Below are 15,650 nucleotides of genomic sequence, written 5' to 3'. Positions count from 1 at the left end.
TGTAATATGGCTGACTTGGAAGTCACCTATAGAACATGGCCACCAGCACAATGTCCCCCATGCAATATGGCTGACTTGGAAGTCACCTATACAACATGGCAACCAGCACAATGTCCCCCAAGCAATATCGCTCACTTGGAAGTCACCTATACAACATGGCAACCAGCACAATGTCCCCCATGCAATGTGGCTGACTTGGAAGTCACCTATAGAACATGGCCACCAGCACAATGTCCCCCATGCAACACGGCTGACTTGGAAGTCACCTATACAAGACAACCAGCACAATGTCCCCCAAGCAATATGGCTCACTTGGAAGTCACCTATACAACATGGCAACCAGCACAATGTCCCCCATGCAATATGGCTGTCTTGGAAGTCACCTATACAACATGGCAACCAGCACAATGTCCCCCAGGCAATATGGCTGACTTGGAAGTCACCTATACAACATGGCAACCAGCACAATGTCCCCCAAGCAATATGGCTGACTTGGAAGTCAACTATACAACATGGCAACCAGCACAATGTCCCCCATGCAATATGGCTGACTTGGAAGTCACTTATACAACATGGCAACCAGCACAATGTCCCCCATGCAATATGGCTGACTTGGAAGTCACCTATACAACATGGCAACCAGCACAATGTCCCCCATGCAATATGGCTGACTTGGAAGTGACCTATACAACATGGCCACCAGCACAATGTCCCCCATGCAATATGGCTGACTTGGAAGTCACCTATACAAGACAACCAGCACAATGTCCCCCATGCAATATGGCTGACTTGGAAGCCACCTATAGGACATGGCAACCAGCACAATGTCCCCCAAGCAATATGGCTGACTTGGAAGTCACCTATACAAGACAACCAGCACAATGTGCCAAATGCAATATGGCTGACTTGGAAGTCACCTATAGAACATGGCCACCAGCGCAATGTCCCCCATGCAATATGGCTGACTTGGAAGTCACCTATACAACATGGCAACCAGCACAATGTCACCCAAGCAATATGGCTGACTTGGAAGTCAACTATAGAACATGGCCACCAGCACAATGTCCCCCAAGCAATATGGCTGACTTGGAAGTCACCTACAGAACATGGCAACCAGCACAATGTCCCCCAAGCAATATGGCTGACTTGGAAATCACCTATACAAGACTACCAGCACAATGTCCCCCAAGCAATATGGCTGACTTGGAAGTCACCTACAGAACATGGCAACCAGCACAATGTCCCCCATGCAACACGGCTGACTTGGAAGTCACCTATACAAGACAACCAGCACAATGTCCCCCATGCAATATGGCTGACTTGGAAGTCACCTATACAACACAACCAGCACAATGTCCCCCAAGCAATATGGCTCACTTGGAAGTCACCTATACAACATGGCAACCAGCACAATGTCCCCCATGCAATATGGCTGACTTGGAAGTCACCTATACAATACAACCAGCACAATGTCCCCCAAGCAATATGGCTGACTTGGAAGTCACCTATAGAACATGGCCACCAGCACAATGTCCCCCATGAAATATGGCTGACTTGGAAGTCACCTATACAAGACAACCAGCACAATGTCCCCCATGCAATATGGCTGACTTGGAAGTCACCTATAGAACATGGCCACCAGCACAATGTCCCCCATGCAATATGGCTGACTTGGAAGTCACCTATAGAACATGGCAACCAGCACAATGTCCCAAAGCAATATGGCTGACTTGGAAGTCACCTATACAAGACAACCAGCACAATTTCCCCCATGCAATATGGCTGACTTGGAAGTCACCTATAGGACATGGCAACCAGCACAATGTCCCCCATGCAATATGGCTGACTTGGAAGTCACCTATACAACATGGCAACCAGCACAATGTCCCCCATGCAATATGGCTGACTTGGAAGTCACCTATACAACACAACCAGCACAATGTCCCCCATGCAATATGGCTGACTTGGAAGTCACCTATACAACATGGCAACCAGCACAATGTCCCCCATGCAATATGGCTGACTTGGAAGTGACCTATACAACATGGCCACCAGCACAATGTCCCCCATGCAATATGGCTGACTTGGAAGTCACCTATACAAGACAACCAGCACAATGTCCCCCATGCAATATGGCTGACTTGGAAGCCACCTATAGGACAAGGCAACCAGCACAATGTCCCCCAAGCAATATGGCTGACTTGGAAGTCACCTATACAAGACAACCAGCACAATGTGCCAAATGCAATATGGCTGACTTGGAAGTCACCTATAGAACATGGCCACCAGCGCAATGTCCCCCATGCAATATGGCTGACTTGGAAGTCACCTATACAACATGGCAACCAGCACAATGTCACCCAAGCAATATGGCTGACTTGGAAGTCAACTATAGAACATGGCCACCAGCACAATGTCCCCCAAGCAATATGGCTGACTTGGAAGTCACCTACAGAACATGGCAACCAGCACAATGTCCCCCAAGCAATATGGCTGACTTGGAAATCACCTATACAAGACAACCAGCACAATGTCCCCCATGCAACACGGCTGACTTTGAAGTCACCTATACAAGACAACCAGCACAATGTCCCCCATGCAATATGGCTGACTTGGAAGTCACCTATACAACACAACCAGCACAATGTCCCCCAAGCAATATGGCTCACTTGGAAGTCACCTATACAACATGGCAACCAGCACAATGTCCCCCATGCAATATGGCTGACTTGGAAGTCACCTATACAATACAACCAGCACAATGTCCCCCAAGCAATATGGCTGACTTGGAAGTCACCTATAGAACATGGCCACCAGCACAATGTCCCCCATGCAATATGGCTGACTTGGAAGTCACCTATACAAGACAACCAGCACAATGTCCCCCATGCAATATGGCTGACTTGGAAGTCACCTATACAACATGGCAACCAGCACAATGTCCCCCATGCAATATGGCTGACTTGGAAGTGACCTATACAACATGGCCACCAGCACAATGTCCCCCATGCAATATGGCTGACTTGGAAGTCACCTATACAAGACAACCAGCACAATGTCCCCCATGCAATATGGCTGACTTGGAAGCCACCTATAGGACATGGCAACCAGCACAATGTCCCCCAAGCAATATGGCTGACTTGGAAGTCACCTATACAAGACAACCAGCACAATGTGCCAAATGCAATATGGCTGACTTGGAAGTCACCTATAGAACATGGCCACCAGCGCAATGTCCCCCATGCAATATGGCTGACTTGGAAGTCACCTATACAACATGGCAACCAGCACAATGTCACCCAAGCAATATGGCTGACTTGGAAGTCAACTATAGAACATGGCCACCAGCACAATGTCCCCCAAGCAATATGGCTGACTTGGAAGTCACCTACAGAACATGGCAACCAGCACAATGTCCCCCAAGCAATATGGCTGACTTGGAAATCACCTATACAAGACTACCAGCACAATGTCCCCCAAGCAATATGGCTGACTTGGAAGTCACCTACAGAACATGGCAACCAGCACAATGTCCCCCATGCAACACGGCTGACTTGGAAGTCACCTATACAAGACAACCAGCACAATGTCCCCCATGCAATATGGCTGACTTGGAAGTCACCTATACAACACAACCAGCACAATGTCCCCCAAGCAATATGGCTCACTTGGAAGTCACCTATACAACATGGCAACCAGCACAATGTCCCCCATGCAATATGGCTGTCTTGGAAGTCACCTATACAATACAACCAGCACAATGTCCCCCAAGCAATATGGCTGACTTGGAAGTCACCTATAGAACATGGCCACCAGCACAATGTCCCCCATGAAATATGGCTGACTTGGAAGTCACCTATACAAGACAACCAGCACAATGTCCCCCATGCAATATGGCTGACTTGGAAGTCACCTATAGAACATGGCCACCAGCACAATGTCCCCCATGCAATATGGCTGACTTGGAAGTCACCTATAGAACATGGCAACCAGCACAATGTCCCAAAGCAATATGGCTGACTTGGAAGTCACCTATACAAGACAACCAGCACAATTTCCCCCATGCAATATGGCTGACTTGGAAGTCACCTATAGGACATGGCAACCAGCACAATGTCCCCCATGCAATATGGCTGACTTGGAAGTCACCTATACAACATGGCAACCAGCACAATGTCCCCCATGCAATATGGCTGACTTGGAAGTCACCTATACAACACAACCAGCACAATGTCCCCCATGCAATATGGCTGACTTGGAAGTCACCTATACAACATGGCAACCAGCACAATGTCCCCCATGCAATATGGCTGACTTGGAAGTGACCTATACAACATGGCCACCAGCACAATGTCCCCCATGCAATATGGCTGACTTGGAAGTCACCTATACAAGACAACCAGCACAATGTCCCCCATGCAATATGGCTGACTTGGAAGCCACCTATAGGACAAGGCAACCAGCACAATGTCCCCCAAGCAATATGGCTGACTTGGAAGTCACCTATACAAGACAACCAGCACAATGTGCCAAATGCAATATGGCTGACTTGGAAGTCACCTATAGAACATGGCCACCAGCGCAATGTCCCCCATGCAATATGGCTGACTTGGAAGTCACCTATACAACATGGCAACCAGCACAATGTCACCCAAGCAATATGGCTGACTTGGAAGTCAACTATAGAACATGGCCACCAGCACAATGTCCCCCAAGCAATATGGCTGACTTGGAAGTCACCTACAGAACATGGCAACCAGCACAATGTCCCCCAAGCAATATGGCTGACTTGGAAATCACCTATACAAGACAACCAGCACAATGTCCCCCATGCAACACGGCTGACTTTGAAGTCACCTATACAAGACAACCAGCACAATGTCCCCCATGCAATATGGCTGACTTGGAAGTCACCTATACAACACAACCAGCACAATGTCCCCCAAGCAATATGGCTCACTTGGAAGTCACCTATACAACATGGCAACCAGCACAATGTCCCCCATGCAATATGGCTGACTTGGAAGTCACCTATACAATACAACCAGCACAATGTCCCCCAAGCAATATGGCTGACTTGGAAGTCACCTATAGAACATGGCCACCAGCACAATGTCCCCCATGCAATATGGCTGACTTGGAAGTCACCTATACAAGACAACCAGCACAATGTCCCCCATGCAATATGGCTGACTTGGAAGTCACCTATAGAACATGGCCACCAGCACAATGTCCCCCATGCAATATGGCTGACTTGGAAGTCACCTATAGAATATGGCAACCAGCACAATGTCCCAAAGCAATATGGCTGACTTGGAAGTCACCTATACAAGACAACCAGCACAATTTCCCCCATGCAATATGGCTGACTTGGAAGTCACCTATAGGACATGGCAACCAGCACAATGTCCCCCATGCAATATGGCTGACTTGGAAGTCACCTATACAACATGGCAACCAGCACAATGTCCCCCATGTAATATGGCTGACTTGGAAGTCACCTATGCATTACAACCAGCACAATGTCCCCCATGCAATATGGCTGACTTGGAAGTCACCTATAGGACATGGCAACCAGCACAATGTCCCCCATGCAATATGGCTGACTTGGAAGTCACCTATACAACATGGCAACCAGCACAATGTCCCCCAAGCAATATGGCTGACTTGGAAGTCACCTACAGAACATGGCAACCAGCACAATGTCCCCCAAGCAATATGGCTGACTTGGAAATCACCTATACAAGACAACCAGCACAATGTCCCCCATGCAACACGGCTGACTTGGAAGTCACCTATACAAGACAACCAGCACAATGTCCCCCATGCAATATGGCTGACTTGGAAGTCACCTATACAACACAACCAGCACAATGTCCCCCAAGCAATATGGCTCACTTGGAAGTCACCTATACAACATGGCAACCAGCACAATGTCCCCCATGCAATATGGCTGACTTGGAAGTCACCTATACAATACAACCAGCACAATGTCCCCCAAGCAATATGGCTGACTTGGAAGTCACCTATAGAACATGGCCACCAGCACAATGTCCCCCATGCAATATGGCTGACTTGGAAGTCACCTATACAAGACAACCAGCACAATGTCCCCCATGCAATATGGCTGACTTGGAAGTCACCTATAGAACATGGCCACCAGCACAATGTCCCCCATGCAATATGGCTGACTTGGAAGTCACCTATAGAATATGGCAACCAGCACAATGTCCCAAAGCAATATGGCTGACTTGGAAGTCACCTATACAAGACAACCAGCACAATTTCCCCCATGCAATATGGCTGACTTGGAAGTCACCTATAGGACATGGCAACCAGCACAATGTCCCCCATGCAATATGGCTGACTTGGAAGTCACCTATACAACATGGCAACCAGCACAATGTCCCCCATGTAATATGGCTGACTTGGAAGTCACCTATGCATTACAACCAGCACAATGTCCCCCATGCAATATGGCTGACTTGGAAGTCACCTATACAACACAACCAGCACAATGTCCCCCATGCAATATGCCTGACTTGGAAGTCACCTATAGAACATGGCAACCAGCACAATGTCCCCCAAGCAATATTGCTGACTTGGAAGTCACCTATGCAACATGGCCACCAGCACAATGTCCCCCAAGCAATATGGCTCACTTGGAAGTCACCTATACAATACAACCAGCACAATGTCCCCCATGCAATATGGCTGACTTGGAAGCCACCTATAGGACATGGCAACCAGCACAATGTCCCCCAAGCAATATGGCTGACTTGGAAGTCACCTATACAAGACAACCAGCACAATGTGCCAAATGCAATATGGCTGACTTGGAAGTCACCTATAGAACATGGCCACCAGCACAATGTCCCCCATGCAATATGGCTGACTTGGAAGTCACCTATACAACATGGCAACCAGCACAATGTCACCCAAGCAATATGGCTGACTTGGAAGTCAACTATAGAACATGGCCACCAGCACAATGTCCCCCAAGCAATATGGCTGACTTGGAAGTCACCTACAGAACATGGCAACCAGCACAATGTCCCCCAAGCAATATGGCTGACTTGAAAATCACCTATACAAGACAACCAGCACAATGTCCCCCATGCAACACGGCTGACTTGGAAGTCACCTATACAAGACAACCAGCACAATGTCCCCCATGCAATATGGCTGACTTGGAAGTCACCTATACAACACAACCAGCACAATGTCCCCCAAGCAATATGGCTCACTTGGAAGTCACCTATACAACATGGCAACCAGCACAATGTCCCCCATGCAATATGGCTGACTTGGAAGTCACCTATACAATACAACCAGCACAATGTCCCCCAAGCAATATGGCTGACTTGGAAGTCACCTATAGAACATGGCCACCAGCACAATGTCCCCCATGCAATATGGCTGACTTGGAAGTCACCTATACAAGACAACCAGCACAATGTCCCCCATGCAATATGGCTGACTTGGAAGTCACCTATAGAACATGGCCACCAGCACAATGTCCCCCATGCAATATGGCTGACTTGGAAGTCACCTATAGAACATGGCAACCAGCACAATGTCCCAAAGCAATATGGCTGACTTGGAAGTCACCTATACAAGACAACCAGCACAATTTCCCCCATGCAATATGGCTGACTTGGAAGTCACCTATAGGACATGGCAACCAGCACAATGTCCCCCATGCAATATGGCTGACTTGGAAGTCACCTCTACAACATGGCAACCAGCACAATGTCCCCCATGTAATATGGCTGACTTGGAAGTCACCTATGCATTACAACCAGCACAATGTCCCCCATGCAATATGGCTGACTTGGAAGTCACCTATACAACACAACCAGCACAATGTCCCCCATGCAATATGGCTGACTTGGAAGTCACCTATACAACACAACCAGCACAATGTCCCCCATGCAATATGCCTGACTTGGAAGTCACCTATAGAACATGGCAACCAGCACAATGTTCCCCAAGCAATATTGCTGACTTGGAAGTCACCTATGCAACATGGCCACCAGCACAATGTCCCCCAAGCAATATGGCTCACTTGGAAGTCACCTATACAATACAACCAGCACAATGTCCCCCATGCAATATGGCTGACTTGGAAGTCACCTATACAATACAACCAGCACAATGTCCCCCATGCAATATGGCTGACTTGGAAGTCACCTATACAACACAACCAGCACAATGTCCCCCATGCAATATGGCTGACTTGGAAGTCACCTATACAACATGGCAACCAGCACAACGTCCCCCATGCAATATGGCTGACTTGGAAGTCACCTATACAACATGGCAACCAGCACAATGTCCCCCATGCAATATGGCTGACTTGGAAGTCACCTATACAAGACAACCAGCACAATGTCCCCATGTAATATGGCTGACTTGGAAGTCACCTATAGAACATGGCCACCAGCACAATGTCCCCCATGCAATATGGCTGACTTGGAAGTCACCTATACAACATGGCAACCAGCACAATGTCCCCCAAGCAATATGGCTGACTTGGAAGTCACCTATAGAACATGGCCACCAGCACAATGTCCCCCATGCAATATGGCTGACTTGGAAGTCAACTATACAACATGGCAACCAGCACAATGTCACCCAAGCAATATGACTGACTTGGAAGTCAACTATAGAACATGGCCACCAGCACAATGTCCCCCAAGCAATATGGCTGACTTGGAAGTCACCTACAGAACATGGCAACCAGCACAATGTCCCCCAAGCAATATGGCTGACTTGGAAATCACCTATACAAGACAACCAGCACAATGTCCCCCATGCAACACGGCTGACTTGGAAGTCACCTATACAAGACAACCAGCACAATGTCCCCCATGCAATATGGCTGACTTGGAAGTCACCTATACAACACAACCAGCACAATGTCCCCCAAGCAATATGGCTCACTTGGAAGTCACCTATACAACATGGCAACCAGCACAATGTCCCCCATGCAATATGGCTGACTTGGAAGTCACCTATACAATACAACCAGCACAATGTCCCCCAAGCAATATGGCTGACTTGGAAGTCACCTATAGAACATGGCCACCAGCACAATGTCCCCCATGCAATATGGCTGACTTGGAAGTCACCTATACAAGACAACCAGCACAATGTCCCCCATGCAATATGGCTGACTTGGAAGTCACCTATAGAACATGGCCACCAGCACAATGTCCCCCATGCAATATGGCTGACTTGGAAGTCACCTATAGAACATGGCAACCAGCACAATGTCCCAAAGCAATATGGCTGACTTGGAAGTCACCTATACAAGACAACCAGCACAATTTCCCCCATGCAATATGGCTGACTTGGAAGTCACCTATAGGACATGGCAACCAGCACAATGTCCCCCATGCAATATGGCTGACTTGGAAGTCACCTATACAACATGGCAACCAGCACAATGTCCCCCATGTAATATGGCTGACTTGGAAGTCACCTATGCATTACAACCAGCACAATGTCCCCCATGCAATATGGCTGACTTGGAAGTCACCTATACAACACAACCAGCACAATGTCCCCCATGCAATATGGCTGACTTGGAAGTCACCTATACAACACAACCAGCACAATGTCCCCCATGCAATATGCCTGACTTGGAAGTCACCTATAGAACATGGCAACCAGCACAATGTCCCCCAAGCAATATTGCTGACTTGGAAGTCACCTATGCAACATGGCCACCAGCACAATGTCCCCCAAGCAATATGGCTGACTTGGAAATCACCTATACAAGACAACCAGCACAATGTCCCCCATGCAACACGGCTGACTTGGAAGTCACCTATACAAGACAACCAGCACAATGTCCCCCATGCAATATGGCTGACTTGGAAGTCACCTATACAACACAACCAGCACAATGTCCCCCAAGCAATATGGCTCACTTGGAAGTCACCTATACAACATGGCAACCAGCACAATGTCCCCCATGCAATATGGCTGACTTGGAAGTCACCTATACAATACAACCAGCACAATGTCCCCCAAGCAATATGGCTGACTTGGAAGTCACCTATAGAACATGGCCACCAGCACAATGTCCCCCATGCAATATGGCTGACTTGGAAGTCACCTATACAAGACAACCAGCACAATGTCCCCCATGCAATATGGCTGACTTGGAAGTCACCTATAGAACATGGCCACCAGCACAATGTCCCCCATGCAATATGGCTGACTTGGAAGTCACCTATAGAACATGGCAACCAGCACAATGTCCCAAAGCAATATGGCTGACTTGGAAGTCACCTATACAAGACAACCAGCACAATTTCCCCCATGCAATATGGCTGACTTGGAAGTCACCTATAGGACATGGCAACCAGCACAATGTCCCCCATGCAATATGGCTGACTTGGAAGTCACCTCTACAACATGGCAACCAGCACAATGTCCCCCATGTAATATGGCTGACTTGGAAGTCACCTATGCATTACAACCAGCACAATGTCCCCCATGCAATATGGCTGACTTGGAAGTCACCTATACAACACAACCAGCACAATGTCCCCCATGCAATATGGCTGACTTGGAAGTCACCTATACAACACAACCAGCACAATGTCCCCCATGCAATATGCCTGACTTGGAAGTCACCTATAGAACATGGCAACCAGCACAATGTCCCCCAAGCAATATTGCTGACTTGGAAGTCACCTATGCAACATGGCCACCAGCACAATGTCCCCCAAGCAATATGGCTCACTTGGAAGTCACCTATACAATACAACCAGCACAATGTCCCCCATGCAATATGGCTGACTTGGAAGTCACCTATACAATACAACCAGCACAATGTCCCCCATGCAATATGGCTGACTTGGAAGTCACCTATACAACACAACCAGCACAATGTCCCCCATGCAATATGGCTGACTTGGAAGTCACCTATACAACATGGCAACCAGCACAACGTCCCCCATGCAATATGGCTGACTTGGAAGTCACCTATACAACATGGCAACCAGCACAATGTCCCCCATGCAATATGGCTGACTTGGAAGTCACCTATACAAGACAACCAGCACAATGTCCCCATGTAATATGGCTGACTTGGAAGTCACCTATAGAACATGGCCACCAGCACAATGTCCCCCATGCAATATGGCTGACTTGGAAGTCACCTATACAACATGGCAACCAGCACAATGTCCCCCAAGCAATATGGCTGACTTGGAAGTCACCTATAGAACATGGCCACCAGCACAATGTCCCCCATGCAATATGGCTGACTTGGAAGTCAACTATACAACATGGCAACCAGCACAATGTCACCCAAGCAATATGACTGACTTGGAAGTCAACTATAGAACATGGCCACCAGCACAATGTCCCCCAAGCAATATGGCTGACTTGGAAGTCACCTACAGAACATGGCAACCAGCACAATGTCCCCCAAGCAATATGGCTGACTTGGAAATCACCTATACAAGACAACCAGCACAATGTCCCCCATGCAACACGGCTGACTTGGAAGTCACCTATACAAGACAACCAGCACAATGTCCCCCATGCAATATGGCTGACTTGGAAGTCACCTATACAACACAACCAGCACAATGTCCCCCAAGCAATATGGCTCACTTGGAAGTCACCTATACAACATGGCAACCAGCACAATGTCCCCCATGCAATATGGCTGACTTGGAAGTCACCTATACAATACAACCAGCACAATGTCCCCCAAGCAATATGGCTGACTTGGAAGTCACCTATAGAACATGGCCACCAGCACAATGTCCCCCATGCAATATGGCTGACTTGGAAGTCACCTATACAAGACAACCAGCACAATGTCCCCCATGCAATATGGCTGACTTGGAAGTCACCTATAGAACATGGCCACCAGCACAATGTCCCCCATGCAATATGGCTGACTTGGAAGTCACCTATAGAACATGGCAACCAGCACAATGTCCCAAAGCAATATGGCTGACTTGGAAGTCACCTATACAAGACAACCAGCACAATTTCCCCCATGCAATATGGCTGACTTGGAAGTCACCTATAGGACATGGCAACCAGCACAATGTCCCCCATGCAATATGGCTGACTTGGAAGTCACCTATACAACATGGCAACCAGCACAATGTCCCCCATGTAATATGGCTGACTTGGAAGTCACCTATGCATTACAACCAGCACAATGTCCCCCATGCAATATGGCTGACTTGGAAGTCACCTATACAACACAACCAGCACAATGTCCCCCATGCAATATGGCTGACTTGGAAGTCACCTATACAACACAACCAGCACAATGTCCCCCATGCAATATGCCTGACTTGGAAGTCACCTATAGAACATGGCAACCAGCACAATGTCCCCCAAGCAATATTGCTGACTTGGAAGTCACCTATGCAACATGGCCACCAGCACAATGTCCCCCAAGCAATATGGCTCACTTGGAAGTCACCTATACAATACAACCAGCACAATGTCCCCCATGCAATATGGCTGACTTGGAAGTCACCTATACAATACAACCAGCACAATGTCCCCCATGCAATATGGCTGACTTGGAAGTCACCTATACAACACAACCAGCACAATGTCCCCCATGCAATATGGCTGACTTGGAAGTCACCTATACAACATGGCAACCAGCACAACGTCCCCCATGCAATATGGCTGACTTGGAAGTCACCTATACAACATGGCAACCAGCACAATGTCCCCCATGCAATATGGCTGACTTGGAAGTCACCTATACAAGACAACCAGCACAATGTCCCCATGTAATATGGCTGACTTGGAAGTCACCTATAGAACATGGCCACTAGCACAATGTCCCCCATGCAATATGGCTGACTTGGAAGTCACCTATACAACATGGCAACCAGCACAATGTCCCCCAAGCAATATGGCTGACTTGGAAGTCAGCTATAGAACATGGCCACCAGCACAATGTCCCCCATGCAATATGGCTGACTTGGAAGTCAACTATACAACATGGCAACCAGCACAATGTCACCCAAGCAATATGGCTGACTTGGAAGTCAACTATAGAACATGGCCACCAGCACAATGTCCCCCAAGCAATATGGCTGACTTGGAAGTCACCTACAGAACATGGCAACCAGCACAATGTCCCCCATGCAACACGGCTGACTTGGAAGTCACCTATACAAGACAACCAGCACAATGTCCCCCATGCAATATGGCTGACTTGGAAGTCACCTATACAACACAACCAGCACAATGTCCCCCAAGCAATATGGCTCACTTGGAAGTCACCTATACAACATGGCAACCAGCACAATGTCCCCCATGCAATATGGCTGACTTGGAAGTCACCTATACAATACAACCAGCACAATGTCCCCCAAGCAATATGGCTGACTTGGAAGTCACCTATAGAACATGGCCACCAGCACAATGTCCCCCATGCAATATGGCTGACTTGGAAGTCACCTATACAAGACAACCAGCACAATGTCCCCCATGCAATATGGCTGACTTGGAAGTCACCTATAGAACATGGCCACCAGCACAATGTCCCCCATGCAATATGACTGACTTGGAAGTCACCTATAGAACATGGCAACCAGCACAATGTCCCAAAGCAATATGGCTGACTTGGAAGTCACCTATACAAGACAACCAGCACAATTTCCCCCATGCAATATGGCTGACTTGGAAGTCACCTATAGGACATGGCAACCAGCACAATGTCCCCCATGCAATATGGCTGACTTGGAAGTCACCTATACAACATGGCAACCAGCACAATGTCCCCCATGTAATATGGCTGACTTGGAAGTCACCTATGCATTACAACCAGCACAATGTCCCCCATGCAATATGGCTGACTTGGAAGTCACCTATACAACACAACCAGCACAATGTCCCCCATGCAATATGGCTGACTTGGAAGTCACCTATACAACACAACCAGCACAATGTCCCCCATGCAATATGCCTGACTTGGAAGTCACCTATAGAACATGGCAACCAGCACAATGTCCCCCAAGCAATATTGCTGACTTGGAAGTCACCTATGCAACATGGCCACCAGCACAATGTCCCCCAAGCAATATGGCTCACTTGGAAGTCACCTATACAATACAACCAGCACAATGTCCCCCATGCAATATGGCTGACTTGGAAGTCACCTATACAATACAACCAGCACAATGTCCCCCATGCAATATGGCTGACTTGGAAGTCACCTATACAACACAACCAGCACAATGTCCCCCATGCAATATGGCTGACTTGGAAGTCACCTATACAACATGGCAACCAGCACAACGTCCCCCATGCAATATGGCTGACTTGGAAGTCACCTATACAACATGGCAACCAGCACAATGTCCCCCATGAAATATGGCTGACTTGGAAGTCACCTATACAAGACAACCAGCACAATGTCCCCATGTAATATGGCTGACTTGGAAGTCACCTATAGAACATGGCCACCAGCACAATGTCCCCCATGCAATATGGCTGACTTGGAAGTCACCTATACAACATGGCAACCAGCACAATGTCCCCCAAGCAATATGGCTCACTTGGAAGTCACCTATACAACATGGCAACCAGCACAATGTCCCCCATGCAATGTGGCTGACTTGGAAGTCACCTATAGAACATGGCCACCAGCACAATGTCCCCCATGCAACACGGCTGACTTGGAAGTCACCTATACAAGACAACCAGCACAATGTCCCCCATGCAATATGGCTGACTTGGAAGTCACCTATACAACACAACCAGCACAATGTCCCCCAAGCAATATGGCTCACTTGGAAGTCACCTATACAACATGGCAACCAGCACAATGTCCCCCATGCAATATGGCTGACTTGGAAGTCACCTTTACAACATGGCAACCAGCACAATGTCCCCCAGGCAATATGGCTGACTTGGAAGTCACCTATACAACATGGCAACCAGCACAATGTCCCCCAAGCAATATGGCTGACTTGGAAGTCACCTATACAACATGGCAACCAGCACAATGTCCCCCATGCAATATGGCTGACTTGGAAGTCACCTATACAACATGGCAACCAGCACAATGTCCCCCATGCAATATGGCTGACTTGGAAGTCACCTATACAACATGGCAACCAGCACAATGTCCCCCATGCAATATGGCTGACTTGGAAGTGACCTATACAAGACAACCAGCACAATGTCCCCCATGCAATATGGCTGACTTGAAAGCCACCTATAGGACATGGCAACCAGCACAATGTCCCCCAAGCAATATGGCTGACTTGGAAGTCACCTATACAAGACAACCAGCACAATGTGCCAAATGCAATATGGCTGACTTGGAAGTCACCTATAGAACATGGCCACCAGCACAATGTCCCCCATGCAATATGGCTGACTTGGAAGTCACCTATACAACATGGCAACCAGCACAATGTCACCCAAGCAATATGGCTGACTTGGAAGTCAACTATAGAACATGGCCACCAGCACAATGTCCCCCAAGCAATATGGCTGACTTGAAAGTCACCTACAGAACATGGCAACCAGCACAATGTCCCCCAAGCAATATGGCTGACTTGGAAGTCACCTATACAAGACAACCAGCACAATGTCCCCCATGCAACACGGCTGACTTGGAAGTCACCTATACA

This window comes from Petromyzon marinus, unplaced genomic scaffold (genome assembly GCF_048934315.1).
Source record: "Petromyzon marinus isolate PM22_M1 ecotype Great Lakes invasive population unplaced genomic scaffold, UKy_Petmar_22M1.pri1.0 PM_G_Scaffold_1, whole genome shotgun sequence".
In the NCBI taxonomy this organism is placed as follows: domain Eukaryota; kingdom Metazoa; phylum Chordata; class Hyperoartia; order Petromyzontiformes; family Petromyzontidae; genus Petromyzon; species Petromyzon marinus.
This window is presented reverse-complemented; position numbering follows the sequence as displayed.